This window comes from Felis catus, chromosome A3 (genome assembly GCF_018350175.1).
Source record: "Felis catus isolate Fca126 chromosome A3, F.catus_Fca126_mat1.0, whole genome shotgun sequence".
NCBI lineage: Eukaryota > Metazoa > Chordata > Mammalia > Carnivora > Felidae > Felis > Felis catus.
In genome coordinates, this window is record NC_058370.1 from 136292006 (window position 1) to 136303441 (window position 11436).

The 11436-nt window shown below is 43.5% G+C and overlaps 1 long non-coding RNA gene across 2 annotated transcripts; it reads left to right on the forward strand.

The window, feature by feature from the left end:
• Positions 1-1751: 1751 nt before the first annotated feature.
• LOC123384642 lies at positions 1752-7439 on the forward strand. Of its 2 annotated transcripts, XR_006596056.1 has the most exons (4): positions 1752-2073; positions 4860-5058; positions 6094-6284; positions 6539-7439. It is a non-coding gene; the product is annotated as an uncharacterized LOC123384642 (long non-coding RNA). The 2 variants fall into 2 exon arrangements; XR_006596055.1 differs by lacking the exon at positions 4860-5058 and having other exon boundaries at positions 1769-2073.
• The last annotated feature ends 3997 nt before the right edge of the window (positions 7440-11436 follow it).

Genomic DNA, 11436 nt, shown 5'->3' on the forward strand with positions numbered 1-11436 from the left:
ATTGTGGACAAGACAGAGAGGCAGAGCAAGGAAAGATCTGTGAACCATTTAGAACTCTTCTGCTGAATCTCCTAGTAAAGCCAGGGTACAAAACTCGGTGGCCAACATCAAGTCACGTCTCTGAGCCAAAATCATTCAGACAATTGAGATTAGCTTCTGTTTAGCATACACCAGCTCAGACCATGCCTTCTAACTCCCGTCCTTCAAGTCATAGAAGACGCAATGGAAAGATGCTTACAATTCAGGCAAAGAATAGATATTTTAAATGAATAATCATGGCATCCATACCAAAACGTGTGATAATTTAGCAATTCAGAAGAGCGTCACAAGTATGCGTGATTTGTTAATATACTTTTTCCAAAAGAAATTCAATTCCACACTATGTGATCTCTCTTTATAAATATAAACTGAAATAACGCAAAATTTTCAGAAGGGCACATTCTGTCATACAAACATTCCTGTGTGCTCTGATCTCTGAAGACATTGAATTTCCCCCATACTTTGCTTGCTATTTAAAGCCTTCAACTTAAAAAATAAATAAATAAAATAAAATAAAACAAAACAAATAAATAAAACCTTCAACCTGGTGGGTAATACCCACTCACACGTAGGCTGTGTGCCATCCCCCCATAGCAGCCCTTGAGAAAGGTACTAAATATCAGCTTTTTGCTGCGGAAAACCGAGGTTCTCAAAGAACAAGCAGCTGATAATCAAACGATCCATAATTCAAACGGCAGCACTCTGCCTGCATTTGCTCACTGGTTTCCATGCGTCCTCGTCTGGATCGTGACTGAATATCTCACCTCCTAGACTGGCTCGCCCGCCCTGCTGTAACCAAACATCACAAACCGAATGTCTTAGAACATGTGAAATTTGTTGTGTCACAGTCTGGGGCTCAAAGTCCGAGGGCAGGTTGTCAGCAGCGTTGATTCCTTCTGAGGGCTGGGAGGGACAATCTGTCCCAGGCCCCCTCTCCCAGCCTCTGGAGATCCACTGGCAAAATCTTCGGTGCTCCTTGGCTTTTAAAACCATCAGCCCAATCCTTGTCTCCATGGACACATGGTGTCATCCCTATGAGTCCCTGTGTCCAAATTTTCCCTTTTCATGAGGACACTGTCATATTGGATCAGGGTCCATCCCAATGCCATCATTTTAACTAATTCCATCTGCAGTCATCTCATTTCCAAATAAGGTTACATGCTGAGATACAGGGGTTAGGACTTTCACAGAAGAATTTCAGGAAGGACACAAGTCAATCCATAACGCTCCCGAAATTCAACTAAAAGGCCATAGAAGTGAAGAATCGTGTTTCATGTGTTCCTATAATGTTGGGTCTTGGAAAAGACCAGGGTCTTACAGCTCAGCTGTAGCAAAACCGTTTTACCTTCAAGGCTGGCATTTTGGGGTTGAACACGAACGGTCCCTGGAGCGGGCGGGAGGTGTGGCTGAGTTTACAGGTGCACACTGACCTCAATTCTAGCAGATGTAACAAAATCCACCTTCAGAACGAGAAACCTCATGCAGATATGAGACAATTCCAATACTCGTTCAGAATCTTGGTTGTCCCACGAGAGGATAAACCAGACACCATCAGGCAACTGAGAGAAGAAGCAGGTGATGAGACCTGAGCTACAGTGAGAGAGAGAAGCTGTGGGCATCAAGAAAGGCTGCCAGGAGGAGGAGGTCCCTGTAGCCCATGGCAGAAACCACAGGCTTAAAGAGTCTGAGGAAGACAGGACGGTTAGCAGGATCTGGGCCAAAGAGCCTTCTTCCAGACATGGCTCTCGGCCCAAAATAGACTCAGCAAGGGACCAGATATTGGGTTTATAGCGCTGGCAAAGGTTAAACCCCTTATCACTAGGGGAGATTGGACCCCACCTCCCAAGGGGACGATGTCACAATAGCTGGGACGGGGAGTTGGCCAAGTCTGTTGGAGGTTCACAGTTTCACACCCTCAGGGCACAGGGAGTGGATGGATCCAGAGACACAGCAGAGACACGCCGCAAATACTCACATGGACACATGAGCCGAGAGGAGGAAGGGGGTTGCAAGGGAGAAGGAAATGAGCAGCAAGTAAGATAAGAGTTCCTGGAAAACCTCTGGCTGAAATACTGGGGAAAGAAGGCTTCAAGTCAACTGGAAATTGGGTGAAGTTCAAAACTGAAATCTGAGTGTGTTGAAGACACAAGTTAAAACATAGACAGGAGGCTAACTAGGAGAATGAGTTTTAGAAAGACACAGGTTGGGATTGAATCCTGCCTCTGTCATGTCTAGTTAGTGATTTCCGGCAAACCCTCCCCCTGTGTGTGTGTTCGTCCCCTCAGGAGGGAAGTTGAGAGAGTGATGCCTTCTTCACGGTAACGTGTAAGGGTTAAGTGAGGTGACGAATGCCAAATGCGTATTCATAAAAAGATTGTAATGCTGGGTGCAGAGTACAGACTCAGAAACACTGGTTTCGTCCTTCTTCCTTCTCACACTTCCAATTGGAGCTTAAAATATAGTCTTCTGGCCTCATTTATGGACAAGTTGATGAAATGTAAGCTGATTAGTGGAAAACGGAACAATGGCATTCATATTAGATCTCAGTATATTGGAGCATCTACTAAAATCACAATAAGTGAAAAGATTAAGATTCTCAAGAGCTGCTCTTGGAAGGGGGAGGGTGATTACTTACTTCTTCCTTGGGAGTAAGCTGGACATATGTGGACATCAGACCAGCAGACGGACAAATGGGATGAGTCTAGACACCCGAGCCCGGAAGGTTGGGGTCCCTTTAGTGTGGCTTCTCACCTGAGTCAAGTCTGAGGAAACAAGGAGTTAAGCGACCTGAGGAGATCACAACTCTGTCATGGGGGAAGGGTGGACATGAAACGCTGGGGGTAAGAAATTTACTTACACATCTTCAAGTGGATTAACAAGAATTTTCCCTAATCTGCTCTTTCTTGAGGTGTGTACATATTTCATAAGGAAATCAACATCTGTCTAGCTGGAAATTTTCCAATAAAGAAGAATCACCCAATAATCTGAGGTTTCCAAAGGTCCATGAACGTTCTCTGTGTTTTTCCTTCTGTTGGACAGTCCATTAGGAATCCATCCCTCCTGAATGTTCTTCACTTCTGGGCAGTGGTGTTGCTGTCCAACTAACCGAGCACATGAGCTCAGCACCCCTGGTCCGCTCCCAGGAGATGCTCGCTGGGATTTGTAGCATTTGAAGGAGATCTGCATACTCAGTGAAAATTAATCTTTTCAAAAATAGTTCAGTGCACAAGCACTGTTCAAGCAAACATCAGAAATGTTAACCTTGTCTGATAAAGGGCACATGCAATCTCTTAGAGGAACATTTTATTGGGTTGAAACTCTTATTGGGAAGGGAAATTCTAAAAGGAAAACCTCAGAATTGCCTTTTGTTTCTCCGATGCATTTGCTGCCCCTGGAAGATGGAAGGGAATACCTGTGAACTGCTCCTGTGGAAATAAAACGATTTCTTCCCCCCCCCCCCCCAAGCCCTTATGCGTGTATATCAGGAAAAATATGCATAAGCTGAAAACATTTATTTTCAACTGTTTAAACAAGAGAAAGGAAAACTTTACATAAAAGTACCAAGAGTAAGAAATTTTGACTTCTCAAGACAAGAGGTCTCTGCCCTAATCACACAAATACACCTTTAAAAGCAGCCACAGACAGGGGCACCTGGGTGGCTCAGTCAGTTGAGCATCCGAGTTTGGCTCAGGTCATGATCTCCCGGTCCTCGGGTTCGAGCCCCTTGTTGGGTTCTGTCCTGACAGCTTAGAGCCTGGAGCCTGCTTCCGATTGTGTATCTCCCTCTCTCTCTGCCCCATCCCTGCTTGTGCTCGGTCTCTCTCTGTCTTTCAAAAATGAATAAACATTAAAAACATTTTTTTAAAGCAGCCACAGACAATCATTAAATGGCCATGGCAAAATTGGCAAGATGTTTTTCTAGATAAGGGTCTCCAGACATTTTTTTCCCCACATCCCCTTCTACTTATTTATTCATTCATTCATTCATTCATTCATTCATTCATTTTGAGAGAGAGAGAGAGAGAGAGGGAGGGAGTTGGGGAGGGGCAGACAGAGAGGGAGAGAGAGAGAATCCCATGCAGGCTCAGCACTGTCATCATAGATCCCCATGCGGGGATCGATCTCACGAACCACTGTGAGATCATGACCTGAGCCAAAATCAAGAGTTGGGCACTTAATCGCCTGAGCCACCCAGGTGCCGCTCCCCACATCCCTTTCTATGAAATATTTTTGGGCATTGATAAATAATACATGTATTTTCAGTAATAATTTACTGATAGCTTCACATATAGTAAATATATAGTAAATAGGATTTAAGAAGGTAAGGTACAGATCAAATAATAAATCTAACATAATCGCTGAATGCTATGTACTTTCTTGTGCGAAATATGATGAAATATGGCCTGTTAAATTTGAAAGCTTGGTTCAACACCGTGTTACGACGCTTGGATTGCATCAATCTAAGATCAGCTTGTTTCGCTGTTTCTTTTTTTAGTGACTAGCAGCGTTGAAAAAGACTGTTAGCCAGTGCTATGCCCGAAGAGTCCCTGTCTGTTTTCTAAATTATAATACTCAGTATTAAACCCCATCTGCCAGTTAAGTAGAAATTTGTGTGACAACTTGCCCCACAAGTTTTCATCTTTTACAATGTCAATTAGTTCTTCTCCTAATTGGAAGGTATTGCAATTTTTTATATTATTAACAGATGGATTATAATCCCACTGAAACTCTTTATTTGAATTTTTATAAAAAAATAGAAACTATGTTTCTAAGATTTTTAAAAATGCATGAATGAAATTTTTTTTTTCTTGTTTAAACAGGTGAATGACTTATGCTATTTTGGGCAATGAAATCACATAATGATGGAAATATTTCTCCACACCTGTTTTTATAATGTTCTTACCGACTAACCAGGATTCCGTTAAAGAAAAATTGTTACTCCCGCACTCATCATGCTGTCATGTTAACTTGAAGGAAGGAAGCGTGTTTCCTTCCTGGACAGTATCTACCGGGCAGCAGGTATCTGGGAATCACGGGTTCCCTCTGTGATGTGACCCACGAAAGACTCATGATAGGAGTAAAGGTTTTAGCTCTGCCATTGTCTTGAAGTCCATGGGTGTACATCACCGGGGCAATCCCAAATCTACTCTTTTCTCTGCGGGACTCTTCCAAAATAATTGTCCCATTGGGAAGGATGTACAGATGAAATTGGACAATACGGTCTGTCAACCCATAAACAAATAAGGAAACTTCAAGAAATCTGCACTTGCTAGGTCGAGGAAATGAGTGAATGTCTGGCTTGAATCCCTTGTATGTAAATGGTGTCCCTCTTAACTCCTTCCAGGAGCATATGAGGTAACTCTCAGTTGTACATGACATGTGGTCCTGCGACTTGTGGAAGGACGGGATAGGAAACAGATATATAGTGCTGATATATAAGAAAGATAGGTGATAGATAGATGATAGGTAGGTAGATAGATGATAGATAGATAGATAGATAGATAGATAGATAGATAGATAGATGATAGATAGATGATAGATAGAAAGATGATAGAAAGATAGATAGAAATATGATAGATAGATAGAAAGATAGATGACAGATAGATAGATGATAGAAAGATAGACAGAAAGATAGATAGATGATAGATGATAGATCAATAGATCAATAGATATATAGATAATAGATAGATGATAGATAGATAGATAGATAGATAGATGATAGAAAGATAGAAAGATGATAGATGATAGATAGATAGATGATAGATAAATAGATAGATAGAAATATGATAGATAGATAGAAAGATAGATGACAGATAAATAGATAGATGATAGAAAGATAGAAAGATAGATGATAGATGATAGATCAATAGATCAATAGATATATAGATAATAGATAGATGATAGATAGATAGATTATAGATAGATGATAGAAAGATAGATAGATAGATAGATGATTGATAGATAGATAGATAGATAGATAGATAGATAGATAGATAGTAGATAGATAGATGATAGATAGATTAACCATTTCACTGCTTTCCTCTGGAACCCCAGCATACCACCTTGAAGATCCTCTGAAAGGAGTGTCCCACATCGGACATCACTGCTCTTCTGACGATCAGGTTTCCCAAGTACCTACAGTGCTTCTTCAGAAAAGGGCATGAGAGTCAAAGGAGCCCGTCAGAACTTCTCAGCCTTGGGGCATCCAGGTGGCTCAGTCGGTTGGGCGTCTGACTTCGGCTCAGGTCATGATCTCACGGTTCATGGGTTCGAGCCCCTCATCGGGCTCTGCGCTGACAGCTCAGAGCCCGGAGCCTGCTTCAGATTCTGTCTCCCTCTCTCTCTGCCCCTCCCCTGCTCCTCTCTCTCTTTCTCTTTCTCTTTCTCTTTCTCTTTCTTCTCTTTCTCTTTCTCTTTCTCTCAAAAATAAACATTAAAAAAAAAGAACTTCTCAGCCTTGAACAGCAAATGACTATTTTCTATGGATTCTTTCCATCAGGATGCCTGGAATCACATGCTTCTTGTCTGTCCACTTTCTGATGCATTTCTTCAGTTTACCTCATCCATACCCTGCCAAGCAATTTGACTTTCTTGTAAGTCGCCAAGGCCTGGTTTCTCTTGCTGACAACCACAGACTCTTCGAGAGGATGGAAGGAACCAAGCCTCACAGTCCAGCCCGTGCCTGCTTCCACAGCCCTCCGTCTGGTCACATCCTCACGTGCTCTGTTTTCAGCAGCGCCGACAAACACAGGACCCAAGGGAGTTTTCACACCTGCTGATGCTTTGCAAAGGCCCACTGCTTTCCTGGACACCTTCTAGGAGCCCCAGCCCACCGAACTCCTACACATTCTCAACGCTCAGCCCAAATATCATTACCTCCTGAGAAGATTTACCCATCTACACCATCACACCAGGCTGATTTTCAATAACCCAGGGTGATTTCAGTAATTCTCATACCACGTATGAACTGGATTTTTCGGCGGCCCACCCTTCACTGGACAGTGGATTTGTGGAGGAAGGGACCCCACGGGAGGCACACGTCTGGAAAGAAGAAAGGGACCTTAGCAGGTGGGATAACATGCTAAGAAGCCCTTCCCACAAAGTATCCCTTTCTGTCCACTTTTCATGGTAAAACAGCTGATTCCGGTTAAATTACTTTGGCTCCAATCTCGCTTCAACAGTGGAGATATGAAGCCAGTTCCCTCCCTAAGGAGAAGACACTTGTGGATATTAGCAAGATCCAGACCTAGATGCAGAACTTTCTGGAGGCCATGCCTTTCCACTTCCTCCTTATGAGCTCCCCTTGGCCACAGGTCAGGGTGGCTGTGCGGTGATCTCTGCTTTTGTTTTTGAGGTCTGCTTTTGCAAGTTTATAAATTAAACACCGTGTGCATTCCGTCCTCTTACTCCCTTTCCTGGTTCCTCGATGAACATACAACACCTGATTGTTCCAACGATGAGAACGCCACACAGCGAGACCCGTATTTCCCAGCTGTACCTGAGCATTCGCAAGAGTTTGGCAAGTAAAGCACTCTTGCCTGACGTAGGGACATAGGCGCTTTACCTGAGGGGTAACCAAGGCCAGGCTTCCGTGACTTTTTTATGTACTTAGTAATTTTGCAGAAAAAAAGGAATTGCATTTAAAAAAATTGTAATATGTATTCCACTGTGTGGACAGATTCTGTCTTAATAGGAATCAATGATCCACAGGTAGAGTCAACAACAATGCCCCTGAAAACTGTTGCTTCTTGAACAGGGGCTGACAAATTTCTTTCTTACCTTTAAATGTTTTATTTGGGGGGCGCCTGGGTGGCTCAGTCGGTTGAGCGTCCGACTTCAGCTCAGGTCACGATCTCGCGGTCCGTGAGTTCGAGCCCCGCGTCGGGCTCTGGGCTGATGGCTCAGAGCCTGGAGCCTGCTTCCATTCTGTGTCTCCCCCTCTCTCTGCCCCTCCCCCGTTCATGCTCTGTCTCTCTCCGTCTCAAAAATAAATAAAACGTTAAAAAAAATTTTTAAATGTTTTGTTTCTTTTGAGACAGGGCGTGTGTGTAAATACAAGCAGGGGAGGGGCAGAGAGAGAGAGGGCGAGAGGAATCCCAAGCAGGTTCTGCACTGTCAGCACAGAGCCTGACGTGACGCTTGACCTCATGGACCGTGAGATCATGATCTGAGCTGAAATCGAAAGTTGGGTGCTTAACCGACTGAGCTGCTCAGGTACTCCTGAGCAGACAAATTTCTGAAGCTCTCGGATAAGGAAGTGCTTTGTCTTTCCACATACCCTGTCCAGGAGAGAATGGGAAGGGCCTCCTCTAGAGACTCCTACAGATACTTGACCAAAAGGAGTGGAGTGGAAGAAGGAAACCAGTACCTGAAGCAAACAGAGCACCTTCTCTTTGCTGTGTGTGTCGATGGCAAATGCGGGCAGAGGCAGGGTCTGGAAGCGGAACGAGGGTGGGGAGGATGTTGTCCCACTCTGGGAAAGGCCAAACTGCCATACTTCTTCTCTCTTCTACTCACACAGAGATGGCGGGGGGAGCACGCAGACATCAAGTCTTGCAACCACCGAAACACGTGCAGGGCCCCGTTGGGGTGGGAAAGTCAAATCGTGGAGTGCAGCCTAAACGGTGAGGAGATAAGACAACACCAAATAGATTACTTGGTTCTCACTCTTCATGGGTTAGGCACCTAGGCCACTGTCATTTAAGTATTAAAGATGACAGGAACTCTGAAATGCTGGGAAATTTGGGGACCCCTGGAGGCTAACGCTTAGATGCCACACAATATGGCCGACAGTCTTCTCAGCCAGTCCATGTGCTAGGCATTGTCATCTTAGTATCCCTGATTTTTAAATAAAACGGGACACCAAGAGGAAATAACTTATCCAAGGTCTTTCTGCTGGTTAATGGAATTTAAAAGCAGACCTATCAAATGTGTGTGTTAACCAGCAGTGACCCCTCAGCTGACCAAGGCCCAGGCACCAAGACCTGGACCTCAGAGAAACGACGCTCTTGGTAAGAGAGTACGTGTGGGGCACAGAGATGTAGTCTTTAAAAATATATTCACAATTATAATCACATATTTGTACAACATAACAAAGTAAATATCCTTTGTCTTTCAATGCAAGGTAAGGAAGCAAATTTTGCCAAAACATTACGTGCCAGTAGGATGTAGAGTTTTAAATTATGTTAAAGATTTCATTGATCACATTGCTTTAAAAATTCTGTTTGCACATGTATTATCACTCCTTAACTGTGAGCTCTTGGAGGACAAAAATCAGCTATATTTATTTTTACGTCCCTAGGACCTTCCTCTCTGGATCAGAACCTTAAACATGACATACATATTTACCTCACTCTACAAAATCTTAAGAACTCCTTTCAGAGCGAAGCAATCTGTTGCAATAAAACCACCGTTGGTTTTGTCTTTAAGGTGTGATCTTGACTTTCGGCAATGAATCCCCGACCTTTTGAAAAATCTCATTGTATCTTGACACAACGTTCTCCATCTGCTTATGAAGGAGCTATTGACAATATGTAAATCACAATTGTATGAGTGAAGACTTTTGGGTGGCTTACAAGCTTCAGAACCCAACTTGAGCTCCAGGAAAATAGAGGAGTTGCACTGATTCCCATCAACCAAACTGAGGGAAGAAAAAATGTCCTGCATAGGACCAGGGATAAATGGATTGAGGACTCCAGTGTCACCAGATCCTGTTCTCCATCTCTCATTCCTAGTTCTTTTTCCAGGAGAGCCCCATTTCTTGCAATGGCTTCATTACCGTATTGGAAAAGGTCAATGTTAGCAGGTCACACCCCTCGTGTCTCAAAGCTCTGTCACCAGTTGAGTCTGCTTCTCCCAACTCATCTTTGTCAATTCAGAAAGGTCAGGGGAAGGGGTCTGACGTGCTTGGCTTGGTTCAAACTCGTCTTAGATGGATCAACTTTGGGTTCAAACTCTTCTTAGATGGATCAACTAAGAGGGAGCCATCTTACATATTATGCAATTAACTGAAGATCTTTCATCCTAGGTGAATGTGGAAAGCAAGGAGGGAGAGAGCGGGAGAGAGAGACAGACACTAATGATAGTGTCCCTGGCATTGCATTGACTATGGGACACGCTAAAGGGAGCACACAGGAGCCCTGAGTCTCCTCTCCCCAGCTCCTCCCCATGTCTGTGTATCTTTCCAAGTTGAGGTTCTACCGTATAACATCATTTATTTTTAAGATCGTGATCCCTAAACACAAGCCAACTAGCTCATTTAAGAGCCACTTGAATAAGCAGCTGTCTTTTCTGATCCTAGAGCCAAATTTGGCTATGTTGACTTTATTGAGAAGTGCTATGCTGTTGTCCAACTTGGCATATCAATGTGTCTATCTGAATTATATTTTAAGGACAATTCAAAGGAATTTCAAGGATATCTTAAATTATGTGTTTCCCTATCAGTGGTTTTTAAAGCTTATTCCCTTTGAAATTTATACCGACAGGAAATAGATGAGTGGTTTTCTGCCTGGGTTTTCTGGGTGGGAGGGTAGAAAGGGAATTAACTAAAGGATATAAAGTTCCTTCGTGAGGTCATGACAATGTTTTAAATTGTCTGGTGATGGTTGCACATATTTATAAATATGCTGGAAACAATCTAATTGTACAATTTAAGTATTTGACTCGTATGACATGTTACTTATTTCTCAATAGCTGTTAAAAGGAACCTTAACCCCATCATTAAATTAGGTGGCATTTTAACGCAGAAGGATGGAGACAAGTGTTCGGCAAAGCCTCTCCTACCTGAAGATAAACCAAAGTTTCTAGGAATAGAAAGATGCTGAGTCGTGTGTCTGCTGTTCCGGGTCCCTCTAGACTCCTTCTACAAGGAGTGACTCTTCTACAAGGCACACATTCTAGAATAGAAGTAAGAAGAGCAGAAGTAGGAAAGGAAAAATGAGGGAAAGAGTGCTAGAATGACTACTTGAACACCAGAGGAGTGAGCCTGGTGTGAGCAAAGGAAGTCAAAGAAAATACTGTGGTGCATGCAGGGCAAGCCCTCACACCTGCCAAGTGCTAGCTAGTGCATAACAACCTGCCTTCGGGCAGAGCAGGACGGAGTGAGTGGAAATGAGAGAGCACGTACTAAAGGGTAGAAAGCGGCAGCAGAATTTGGATATCAATGGCAGACATAGAGCTGGGGAGCATTTACAGGCTAAATAAGGCAAGAAACATTGTCCTATATTCCTAAAGAGGGTTACTAAGAGGGGGAGCTTATGCACACCCAATTCTGGTCAGGAGAGGAGTAGCTGCTATTAGGCTGGAGAAGGTTGTGCAGACGGGCAAGCAGAGAGACAAGGGCAGCCAACATTCACTTGACTGGATGGGAATTTGTAGCTGCCATCCTCACACTATGCC